At 50.6% G+C, this 12,693-nt stretch overlaps 1 pseudogene; it reads right to left on the reverse strand.

The window, feature by feature from the left end:
* Positions 1–1,108: 1,108 nt before the first annotated feature.
* Positions 1,109–11,895, reverse strand: LOC140384790 (splicing factor, proline- and glutamine-rich pseudogene; annotated as a pseudogene).
* Between the last annotated feature and the right edge of the window lie 798 nt (positions 11,896–12,693).

Genomic DNA, 12,693 nt, shown 5'->3' on the forward strand with positions numbered 1-12,693 from the left:
TACATTCAGGTAGCCCTTTAATAGCCTGAATCATCTGGGATCATTTAACAATTTGTTCAAAATGGTACCACACAAAAGGCTACTTAACAAGATAAGAGCCCCTGGTATTGTGGGCAGTATATTAGCACGGACAGAGGATTGGCGAACTAATAAAAGACTTGAGATAGAGGGGCATTTTCAGGATGGAAACCTGTAACTAGTGGGGTGCCACAGGGATCAGTGCTGGGACCACAATTATTTACAACATATATTAATGACTTGGATGAGGGAAGTGAATGCAGTATTGCCAAGTTTGCAGATGACACTAAAATAGGTGGGAAGGCAAAGTGTGAGGATGACACAAAAAAGTCAAAAGCGGGATATAGACAGGTTAGGTGAGTGGGCAAACACTTGGCAGGTGGAATATAATGTAGGAAAATGGGAAGTTCTGCACTTTGATCGGAAGAGTAAAGGAGCGGAATATTATTTAAATGGAGAAAGGCTGCAGAACACTGCAGCACAGAGGGATTTACATAGAATTACAGTGCAGAAGGAGGCCTTTCAGCCCATCGTGCCTGCACTGGCCCTTGGAAAGAGCACCCTACTTAAACCCACACCTCCACCCATCCTCGTAACCCAGTAACCCCACATAACTGTTTTGGACACTAAGGGCAATTTATCATGGCCAATCCACCTAACCTGCACATCTTTGGACTGTGGGAGGAAGCCGGAGCACCCGGAGGCCACAGGGCGAATGTGCAGACTCCGCACAAACAGTGACCCAAGCCGGGAATTGAACCTGGGACCCTGGTGCTGTGCAGCAACAGTGCTAACCACTGTGCTACCATGTCACCCCTTTTATTTTTTTATTTAAAAAATTTATTTAGTATTTTTTTAAATTGTATATAACAGTGATGTTGTATCAATTCTCCTGACAGTGAACATTCCAAGTTCTCCCCCTTCCTCCGCGACCATGTTCAGAAGTATCCTTGAAAGCATCCATTCAAGCCCTTCACTATGGCGCAATTCTTTATAGGCACCCATTTTATGACTGCTGGTGACTGACCAGATGTGAAACATTCTGGTTGCCACATTTCACAGGAGTTGCATCTTTAATGCAGACAGTTTTTCAAAATGCATCAAGCTCTTTCCATGCTATGCTGCTGTTGTTTCCAGTACTGCCCATCACCTGTCCAGTCATTGCACTTGGTCCTCCAGGGCTATTCATTGCACTGTGATCTTCATAACCCATCGCTGTCATCGGTGGGAAGCTTTGGTTTGTAGCAGCATACTGTTCTGCCATTTCTCCAGCCATGCGCACTTCACGTTCTCTTGCATCCATGTAGCCCATTCAGAATTTCTCCTTCCTCTAGCGTCTCATCATCTCCTCCTTTTTCCATTGCCGCATCAGCATTTCCTCCCTTCTGCGGCACTCTTCTTCTTGCCTTAACTCTAATTGTTTACGCTTCTGAAAGCGTAAACGGGCAGCACGGTAGCACAGTGGTTAGCACAGTTGCTTCACAGCTCCAGGGTCCCGGGTTCGATTCCCGGCTTGGGTCATTGGCTGTGCGGAGTCTGCACGTTCTCCCCGTGTATGCTCGGGTTTCCTCCGTGTGCTGCGGTTTCCTCCCACAGTCAAAGGATGGGCAGGTTAGATGGACTGGCCATGATAAATTGCCCTTTGTGTGCAAAAAGGTTGGGTGGGGTTACTGGGTTATGGGGATACGGGGATAAGATGGAGGCGAGGGATTAAGTGGGGTGCTCTTTCCAAGGGCCAGTGCAGACTCGATGAGTCGAAGAGCCTCCTTCTGCACTGTAAATTCTATGATTCTATGATTCTACGAACCTCTTGACTGTGAAGCTCCTCCACGCGGCTGAGCTCTTTTTGGCGGTGCGTAAGATCCTGCCTCAGCAGCATTGCTTAGTGCTCATGGTATGCATCTTCCATTTCATTTTCCAGCTTATCTCTGGCCTCTCTCATGTTCTTTTCCACTTGGTCTCTTTGTTGTTTTTCCATATCATCAAGGGACTTCCATCGTTGGCCATACTCAAACACATACGCTGGGCAAAGCGAAGATGATGCTCCCTTTCCTTTTGATACATTGGATTCCTCTGGGCAAGTTTCTCTGGAAGACCGTCCTCGTCATCATATTGTTCCATTGGTTCCACAATTACAGCCCGTGGAGTCGCATTGCGCCTTACTTGCAACTGGCTTTGTTGCAAATTCAACTATGCCTTTGCCTGTTGACCGGCAACGATCATCTACTATCACAATCGCCCTCCCCACCTGACCAAACTGGGAGAAAGCTTCCTCAAGCAGTTCATTTGAGACATAGGGAGCTAGATTGCGAACAATCAGAGCTGCAGAGTGGGGGGCAAAATGGATGTGATGGGGACGACTGCTCATGGGTGCATCATCAAGTTCGGCTTTGGGAATCTTTGTGCATAAATCACAAAAAGCTAGCATGCAAATGCAGCAGATAATAGGGAAGACAAATGGAATGTTGGCGTTTACTTCAAAGGGAATGGAGTATAAAAGTAGGGAAGTCCTGCTAAAACGATACAAGGCACTAGTTAGACCACACCTGGAATACTGTGAACAGATTTGGTCCCTATATCTAAGGAAAGATATACTGGCATTGGAGGAGGTCCAGAGAAGGTTCACTCGGTTAATCCTGGGTATGGAGGGATTTTCTGATGAGGAGAGTCATAGAATTCCTACAGTGCAGAAGGAGGCCATTTGGCCCATTGAGTCTGCACCACCCCTCTGAAAGAGCACCCTACCTAGGACCATGCCCCACCCTATTCCTGTAACCACACCTAATGTTTTGGAACCTCAGCGGCAATTCAGCGTGGCCAATCCACCTAACCTACACATCTTTGGACTGTGGGAGGAAACCGGAGCACCCGGAGGACACCCACGTAGACACAGGGAGTACGTGCAGACTCTGCACAGACAGTCATCAAGATTTGAATTGATGTTCTGCTTGGCACTGACCAAGATCTGAAATTCTGTTTGGGAGGTGAAGTGTGAATGTACACGGAGACCTAGGGGAAAAGACTCTCAGACGGTGACATTGAAATCCTGGAGATGGACTCTTTATGAAGTGGGAGCGATTCTATTTAGAGAGATTCTATGATTCTCCTCATCTGTAAATCTCTCCATAGCCAGGATTAAGTGGACCTTCTCTGGACCTCCTCCAAGGTATGTTCTTCAAACGTGGAGATTGGAAGCACTCATGAGAAAGATAGTTTCAGTAAGATTGGTTAGCTCATGGTGTGACAAGCGGCTGGGTGAGAAACCCATAGAATCTGCTTTGGTCGCATCTGTCATTTACTTTGGAGTGTGACTTTCTGACCACAGTTCACCAATTGGTCCACATATACTCCATACTTACCCTGAATATATAGTTATGGCAAATTGTTTTATCTTTCCTAATTTGTCTGTGACAATAAAGATAAGGGGCGGGATTCTCCAGTTCCCCAGCCATGTGTTTCTCGTCGGCGCACCATTCGCTGACGGTGGGATGCTATCTTCCCGCTGCTTGTCTATGGGATTTCCCACTGAAGCCACCCCACGCCGATAGGAGACCCCGCAGGTAGGTGTGCGCTGTCAGCAGAAAAGAGAACCCTAACGGCTGGAGAATTACTGACACGGTTCATCAGCAGACTTTGTGAATGTCTTCGGTAACAGTTCCATGGTTGAAAAAAAATAAAGTTAGGATCCATCAAGCCAGGTTCCACTCTGGCATCTGACTTGTCCAGTATCAACATCAGCTGGGATCATAATGCTGCTGATAAGAGGATTGTGACTTCCCACAATGTTGATTGACACAAACTTTGTTACATGTTTGGAGATGGATATTTCCTCCTTGCTTCTCTCCCAAATTCAAAGAAGAGGAAGGCACACATCAAGCATAGTGGGCGATTGTTCACGGTAAAAGGCACTATTGAAGTACAAATCCCTTTCTTCATTTAGAAACCACTAGCTTTTCTGATATGTGTTTCGAGAAGAAGAAGACTGTTATCTGCACTTTAGGCTACATCATATCTGTTTCAACACCATTGTGCGAAGCATAAATGCAATTCACACAATCATGCAAACTGTCTGCTGAAGCTCTTACTTTAGTTATCATAAGTATAAATTTAAATTGTATTTGCTTGTTCTAGCCACAGAACACCAAAGAGAAATATGATCTCGTCATTACCGTGTCAGCAGTGGCTATAAATAAAGAACTAGATAAATAAATATCTTTGGGGATATGACCCAATCTGTAATACGGATCTCTTTTTAGAAGATATATCATTTTCCCATTTCTACTTCAATAGAATTTTCACCGTTGAAAGGTTTTCCAAAATGAAGAATGCCTCCGACACAAAACTCCATCGATTTGATCTCTTCAGCTTGTTTTTTAGGTCCTGTTCAGGCCGGTTGTGGATGTGGCGTGATGCTGACAATAACACCTCCAGCCTGCCACACAGCCCCCGGCTCCTTTTTTACCTCGTGCCACTGTCCCACAGGCAAGATTGGCGGAAGCGGATAGGATTGGGGCTGCAGGGATACCCATCCATTTGTTGCAGGTAGCAGATCCAGGCCGCTTAATGAAGGTGGAGGGGTTGACATAATAATGTCACTGGACCATAATCCAGAGATCAAAAGGTAATTGTCCGGAGCTCCGGGTTCGCATTTTGTTGAATTTGAATTTGGATGGGAAATAAATGCTGGCTTAACCAGCAATGCCCACATCCCACAAATGGATAAAAGGAAACTTAGGACCAATTAAATTAGGGTGATTGTGATTTCCAAATCAGCCTTCGGTTTCATGCATATGGTCGTGTTCTCCCACCGGAAGTCCAAGGTGAGTGGGACAGAATTCCAGGCATGTAGAGAAGCTCTCCCTACCAGTCTGGATGCTGCACCATCTGCAGACCACTCGATAGAACTGCCCCCAATTGTCATGTCGTGCTCCAAAAATGCCTTCTAGTTTGAATTTTAAAATGTTGGTGAGTGAAGGCCTCTATTTGAAGCACCCTCTCCCTCACCTCTTTTATTATACTTCCATTGCACTCGACTGTCTTTTTCAAACAGAATGGCCTTTAATACCCAACTAGGTTTGAGAGACCACCCATTGTTTTTACTTGGATAGTTAGCCTTCCCGCCATTGGAATTGAAAATCAGACTTTGCGTTGCAATTTCATCCTCAAGTTGGGTTACGGGAGTTGGGGAAATTCACAGCTTGGGCGTTCCCCACTCAGGGAGAAAGTGCCAAGAAAGATAGCGGGCGTAATGCTCCGAAATGGAGACAGAGTGTTCGCGCCGTCGTGAACGTTGTCGCGTTTCACGACGGCGCAAAATGGGCGCGGGCAATACCGATTCTGGCCCCCACAGGGGGCCGGCACAGCGCTGGAGCGGTTCACGCTGCTCCAGCCTCCCTTCCCCGTGCCAAATGGGCGCCGCGCCAACCAGGCATGCGCAGTTGGGCCGCGCCAACCCGCGAATGCACGGGGGACTTCCTCAACGCGCCGGCCCCGATGCAACATGGCATGGAGGTTCAGGGGCCGGCTGGGTAATAAAATAGGGCCGGGGCTGGAGAGGCTGGCCCGCCGATCGTTGGGCCCCGATGGTGGGCCAGACCCCATCGGAGGCCCCCCCTGGTGAAGGAGCGCTTTTCTCCGCCCCACAGGCTGGCCCCCGACCCTACACACAGAGTTCCCACTGGCTGCGAGCAGGTGTGAATGGCGCCGGTGGGACTCTGCCCTCTCCGCGCGGCCGCTCGGCCCATCAAGGACGGAGAATTGGCGGCCCGGCCGCGGACAGCAGCCCATGACTGGCACCGCGCCAAATGCGCCGGCGCAAATGGCCTGCGCGCGTTGGACCAGCGCCGCGGGGAAAAATGGTGCGATCGGCGATTCTAGAATCCCGCCCAGCATTGTTATTCTGGGATGGGGGAATGGGTCAGCTGCGGGCTGCAATTGAGCCAGTTAACCTGAGAAAAAGAGTTTGGAAGTAGCCATAGTAATGACTGGATGTCAAAGTGGACTGCTTAAAAGGCGTGCCTCAGTGCTTTGAGATTTAGTCCCAGTTAGATTGGAAAACGTAAGGCCCTCTAGCCCTCACACCCCCTTATACCACCATCCCTCCCACACCCTCAAGCCTTTGCCCATCACACCCCCTCACACTTCCCATGGCCTATCCATGCCATAAGACCATAAGACATAGGAGCGGAAGTAAGGCCATTCGGCCCATCGAGTCCACTCCACCATTCAATCATGGCTGATTTCAACTCCATTTACCCGCTCTCTCTCCATAGCCCTTAATTCCTCGAGAAATCAAGAATTTATCAACTTCTGTCTTAAAGACACTCAACGTCCCCGCCTCCACCGCCCTCTGTGGCAATGAATTCCACAGACCCACCACTCTCTGGCTGAAGAAATTTCTCCTCATCTCTGTTCTAAAGTGACTCCCTTTTATTCTAAGGCTGTGCCCCGGGTCCTAGTCTCCCCTGCTAATGGAAACAACTTCCCTACATCCACCCTATCTAAGCCATTCATTATCTTGTAAGTTTCTATTAGATCTCCCACCTCAGACACCCCCCCCGCTCCCCCAAACACCTCCTATGGTCCATCATGCTCTCCCATGCTAGGCGTCCATGTCCCTGCACCCACTGTACATCGTATGGAGCAAATGAACCATTGAGTGACAATAAGGTGTGTAAAGAAAGGCCATTCATTGAGAAATTTCCACTTTCTGCTGTTCAACAGTCTAGGCTCTCAGCAAAGTCTCATTGAATATTTTTAGCTTAGAGCCCCGAAATCCATCAGAGTATTAAAACATCTGAGCCTCAGAGAAAATATTGCCTGATGACACCTCTGGTTCTCTGATTGTGGCTGTTGATTGCACAATGTTTACTCACACAAAATAAAGAGGTTCCAAATGCTTGTAGTTTCTGCCATTGATACTGTGAGGAGTCTGGACGATTGACACTTTTATTTGCCTGTAGTAAACAGGTGTATTTTTAATAAAGTGGTAAGTTATCAATGAATTACTTTTTAGAAAGCTTATTTGACACATCCTGGTGTCACTGTAGGACAAATTAGTTCTATACTGTGAATATTGGTGAATGGGCATGAAAATCTCATAGTTTAGCCTACCCATGAGATGAGTAAGGGATGGAGGGTTGGGGGGCAGGAGGAGAATCCTCTTTGCCTCACCTTTCAAATGTTTCCAACATACAAACTATGGTTCCTGTCACCTATGGAGGTACTATGAACAACAGCTCTTTGAAAAGCTGGCCCAACCCCCTGAAAAACTGCGGAGGACCAGGACATGCTTACCCCCACAATGGAGCTGGTCAGTTTAATAGATTTCTTATATACACAGATCGGCTTTGCAGTATTCATCAAATCAACTTGTCAATTCACGGATTAGAAATGCATCTAGATGATCATCACTTTTCCCCTCTCTCACAAACAAATACAAAGTAAACTTCAGAAATAAATTCAATGTAAACATATATGAGGCAATCAGAGGGGAATGTTACCCTGATTTTGTCCCATATGTCCCATTGGGCATATAAATAGAAGGGTGTTTAGCACAGGGCTAAAATCGCTGGCTTTGAAAGCAGACCAAGGCAGACCAGCAGCACGGTTTGATTCCCGTAACAGCCTCCCTGAACAGGCGCTGGCATGTGGCAACTAGGGGCTTTTCACAGTAACTTTATTTGAAGCCTACTTGTGACAATAAGCCATTTTCATTTCATTTCATTCGTGTGTCTTTAGCTTGTGCAATGCATCATGGTTGTTAGCATAGTTTGTGGTGTGTCCTGGCCTCCTGATTGTCTCCTCTTGCTTTCAACTCTCACTGCTGGAAAACAATCTTCGGCGATCGCTCGCTGACGAGTATCATTGTCCATCTGAGAAACTCTTGTTACAGGTCATGTATTCTGTGGGTCCTTGCCCAATCCAAGAGCCCGATCCTAGAGCCCCAGCTTCAACCACACATTTGGCAGGTTTCCTGGGAATTGGGATTGGTCCCCGGACTCTAGGTCACTGGTGAGAAAACGCTGGAAAATCTCAGCAGGTCTGGTAGCATCTGGAGGGAGAGAAAAGGGTCACCTGGACTCGAAACATTCGCTCTTTTCTCTTCCTACAGATGCTGCCAGACCTGCTGAGATTATCCAGCATTTCCTCTTTGGCTTCAAATTCCAGCATCCGGAGTAATTTGCTTTTATCTAGATCGCTGGTATTCCTTTCTCAGGTTGCTTTTCCAGGCCTCCTCTTGCCGTCGGTGTCCTTGACGAATTGTGTCCTGGATAACTATTGCGAAAAGTGAGCTGAGTACATCAGTCAGTAAATAGTCTCTTCATCAGCAATCCGTACATAGTGCCTCCTGCTGCTAACTTGTGGAATCAGGCTAAAATAAAGGGGACTCGGAGCAAGTCTTGCCCCCAGACCCATAGCGTGCAGGCCCACTTTCATGTGGTTACCCTCTAGTGTCCACTAATCAGACCCCCAGCTATGGGTAAATAGCTCATTGTCATTTTCGGTACTGGTCCAAGCAGGAGGCCCTGTTTACTGTCATCTTATAATCACCACAGAGGCAGACAGAATTATCTAGCTTCAGCACCAGGACCACTGGCACTGCCCACTCTGCAAACTGAAACGGACGTATGATGCCCAAGCTCTCTAGCTGGTTCAATTCATCATCCGCTATCGTAAACAAGGCCTATGGGACAAGCAGGGCCCTGAAAGATTCGGGCTGGGCCTCCGGGTCAACATATATTTTGGCTTGGCCTCCTCTATTTTTCCCAGGCCCTGCTAGAAAAATGCCAGATACTTTCCGAGGACTTTGTACAGGCCATCAGTACCCATCCAGAAGATTTGATGCCAGTCCAGGCAGAGTCTTTGTAACCAATCATAGCCCAGGGTCGGGATTCTCCGCTTGCCAACGGTGAAATCGCGAAACGCGATTGGGCGGAGAATAGCTTCCGACGCCGAAATCGGGGTAGGCGCCGGTTTGACGCCAAACTCGGATGTTCCGGCAGCCCAAAATGGCGGAAATGCGTCGCTCGCGGAGCGGGGTGAAAGTACAGTCGGCATATCATTAGCGGGCCTGACACCCTATGCTCAGGCGTCTCTGTGATTCACAGCCTAATTGGCCGATTTCCTGAAGGCGTGGTTCACTTGTGGTTTTAAAAATTGTGAACCTGGCGGCCTGGCTGATGAGCGAGAGAGAGGAGGTTAAATATGGCGTGGAGTGACTGCGGGCTGCTGGCACGGACACCGGCCGTGCTGGCTGCGGTGGGCAGGCCCCAGCCAGAGCCGGGGGAGGGGATAGGGAGGGGGAGGGGAGGAGAGGAGAGGGGGAAGCCGGGGTGTCCCCCCCCACGGCTCTGGGGCGGTGCCCAGGCACCGACCGCCATCTTGCTGAACACCCACTGACCACCCACCCCGGTCCCTGGCTCAACACAGGCCATATGGATGCGCCCACCCTGCAACCCCATCTCCCCCACCCGTCCCCAAACACCCCGCCCATCCGGCAGCCACCCACCGGGGGACCACCCAGGGCTACACCCAAAGCAGCCTCCAGTGAGGGCAGTGCCAGCCAACGGTGCCCCTGGCAGCAGGGATGGGCGCCAGGACTGGGGGCACCAACGGGGCCAATACCGACGGGGCTGGGGTGCAGGGGTGGGGGGCGAACTTGAGTGTGCGGGGCCCACAGTGCCAACCGGGTCCAACAAGTAGCCTATGATACCTGGTTGGGCACAGGGGTATGCAAAATGCTAACATGTTAGCTTTTCACTCCCTGCAGACAATGGCATTCGGACACCGACCTGCGACGCTGGCCGCCGTGGGCGGGGACTGTTCGGAAAGGAGGGGAAAGCTGCCATCACCGGGATGCCCCAGGTCTAGGGGATGATCGACGGGATGCATGTCGCCCTACGGGCACATGCGGATAACAGGCCACTCTACATCAACCAAAAGAGGTTTCACTCCATGAACATACAGCTGGTCTGCGATCTACAAATGCACATCATGCACATCTGCGCCTGGGCAGTATACATGACGCCTTCATCCTGGCACACCTGGTGATCCCCAACATGTTCGAGGGGGACCCCCCCCCCCCCCCCCCACCCCCCACCCGACTGCAGGGTTGGCTGCTGTGCGACAGGGACCGTGGCTGATGACGCCTATCCGGAGGCCACAGACCGACGCGGAGACGTCATACAATGATGCCCTTACAACGACCAGGCGTGTGGTTGAGCGGTGCTTCGACATCCTCAAGATGCTCTTCAGGTGCCTGGGCCGTTCTGGGGACGGTCGGGGCATGGTGGGGAAGGGAGGGTGCGGAGGACGGGCCATCCATGGGGCCTGAACTGCTCCCCCTCCCCCACTCACCCTGGCCAGCACTGATCGGTCCACCCCCGCACCCATCAGCCAGAGCAGCGAGGCAGGTTTCAACGGTGTTCACGGGTGTTTATTGGCGAGAAGTATATACAGCCTGTGCCCTAGCCCCATGCCAACCTAACTGGTGTCTATCTTTCTGGCCTTACGGGCCCTAACACTGTGCCTAGGTGGTTCCTCAGACGGTACAGCAGGAGTGGAGGCTGCCTGCTCTGACTCCTACCCTGCGACAAGGGTCCCGTTGGCACACGTCTCCTGGGGCGACCCGGCCTGGATGGGCCTGGCCCCTGCTCGGGCATCCTGGATGGCATGGTGCCACCCTGTTCTGCCCGCTGCCCACCAGATGCACAGGCACAGGAGGAGGGTAAGTCCGAGGTGCTGTGGAGTCACTGGCAAGGACCCGTATGGGACAGGGACACCTCCCTCTGGGACTGGGCCACCTAATTCTGTGTCTGCGCAACGCTGGCCAGTGCCTGGGCAATGCCATCATTCTCAGCCATGGCCTGCTGTGACTGGGCCATACTGAGGAGCGCCGCTGCAACTTCCAGGTGGCTCTAGCACATGGCTGCCTGTGAGAGGGCAGCCCTGTCCTGGGCCTCGGCCCCCACCTGCACAGAATGTCCAAGCCCTGGACACTCTGACCCATATCCGACACCATCGTCCCCATTGCCTCCACCGTGGACGCAACCCATGTGGTATCGGCCTGGGTGGCACGCATGAGCGGCACCACACCCTGCTCCTGCACGTAGATGGACTCCACGGGTAAGGGTGAAGAGAGTGAGGAGGGTGAGGGGTGAGGGGGGTGAGGGGTGAGGGGGTTGAGGGGGGGGGGGTGTCCACACACGTGTCATGAGGATCCGCAACTAAGCAGGTCTCACTTGCTCGCCAGCCGCCCACCCCCACCTCGGTGACCTCCTTTTTTCCCCAGGCCGCAGAGCACGTCCAGTGCCCTCTGCTCGGGCATGGTGAGTGGCCGCAGGTCTGGTGGTCCCCCTCTGGTCTTCTCCCGCTCCCAGCAGTTGTGTGCAGCCTTCCCTGGCGGGGAGGGTGCAAAGACAAACAGCGACACTGTTTGACGTTCCGACACATGCAGTCCAGGGGTTGGGTAGATGCTGGCATCAGTCGCCAGGGCACCCGGTTATTGCGGCTGGCATGGGTGCTGGCATGTGGGGCAGGGTGGGGGTTTGGCCGTGCCCCGGGGGAGGGAGGGGTCGGGTTGCGGGTGTGTGGGGGGGGGCGGCGAGGTTAGTGCCAGGGTCACAACGCTGCCTACTCACCCTGGCCGCCCTGAGGAGGTTGTGCAGTTTCTTCCGGCACTGCATGCCAGTCTGCGGGTTTCCCGGTGGCGTTGGGTGACCACAATGGGAAATCCCATTGGCAAGTGGCGAGAACGGAGAATACCACTGCCGGCGAGGGCACGCCAACGAGGTACATGTCGCAGGTGAACGGGATAATCCCACCCATTGGTTTTGTTCCTGTTGAACCAGGAGTAAAATGCTCCTCTGGCTTCATAGTGCTCGAGATTGAACCTTCCCATTGCCTCTTCATCCACCTCCTTAAACATTCACTCCTCCACCACCAACACTAGCAGCAGTGTATACCATCTACAAAATGCACTGCGGCCACTTAACCAAGCCTCTTTCAACAGAGCCTTCCAAACCTGCGACCTCTGCCACCTAGCAGGGCAGTGTTTGTTGCCTATCCCTAATTGTCCTTGACGACAGGTCCCACAAATGAAATGAAATGAAAATTGCATATTGTCACAAGTAGGTTTCAGTGAAGTTACTGTGAAAAGCCCCTCGTCGCCACATTCCGGTGCCTGATCGGGGAGGCTGGTACGTGAATTGAACCGTGCTGCTGGCCTGCCTTAGTCTGCTTACAAATGAATGAAAAATAGCAACCACTCACTCATATTGTTTTTTCATTGCATTTAATGACTCCCATTCAAATATAGAATTAATGTAATGTTTTCTCAATACGTTTAAGAAATAGAATGACAGGATTGCCGCCGCATTCATTTTTTATTTTATTATGCTTTCATGGTGGTATGGAATCAGAACATCATTTGTCTAAATAAAACGTAACAATTGCCTAGATGCAACCTTGTGGAATGAAAAGTTTAACTTCTACCACTTTGGTCATCTTCCCGAATATCCCCTTGTGTAGTTCGATGTCAAATTCTGTTTAATAAAATTCTCTTGATGGGTCTTGGGATGTTTTATTATGTTAAACATTCTATAGGAATGAGAGATGTTCTTGTTGAAAGAAGAATACATTTCAGATGTTTAAGTAAACTCTTGCTTGGTTAAA

The sequence above is a fragment of the Scyliorhinus torazame genome, chromosome 10 (assembly GCF_047496885.1).
Source record: "Scyliorhinus torazame isolate Kashiwa2021f chromosome 10, sScyTor2.1, whole genome shotgun sequence".
Taxonomy (NCBI): Eukaryota; Metazoa; Chordata; class Chondrichthyes; order Carcharhiniformes; family Scyliorhinidae; genus Scyliorhinus; species Scyliorhinus torazame.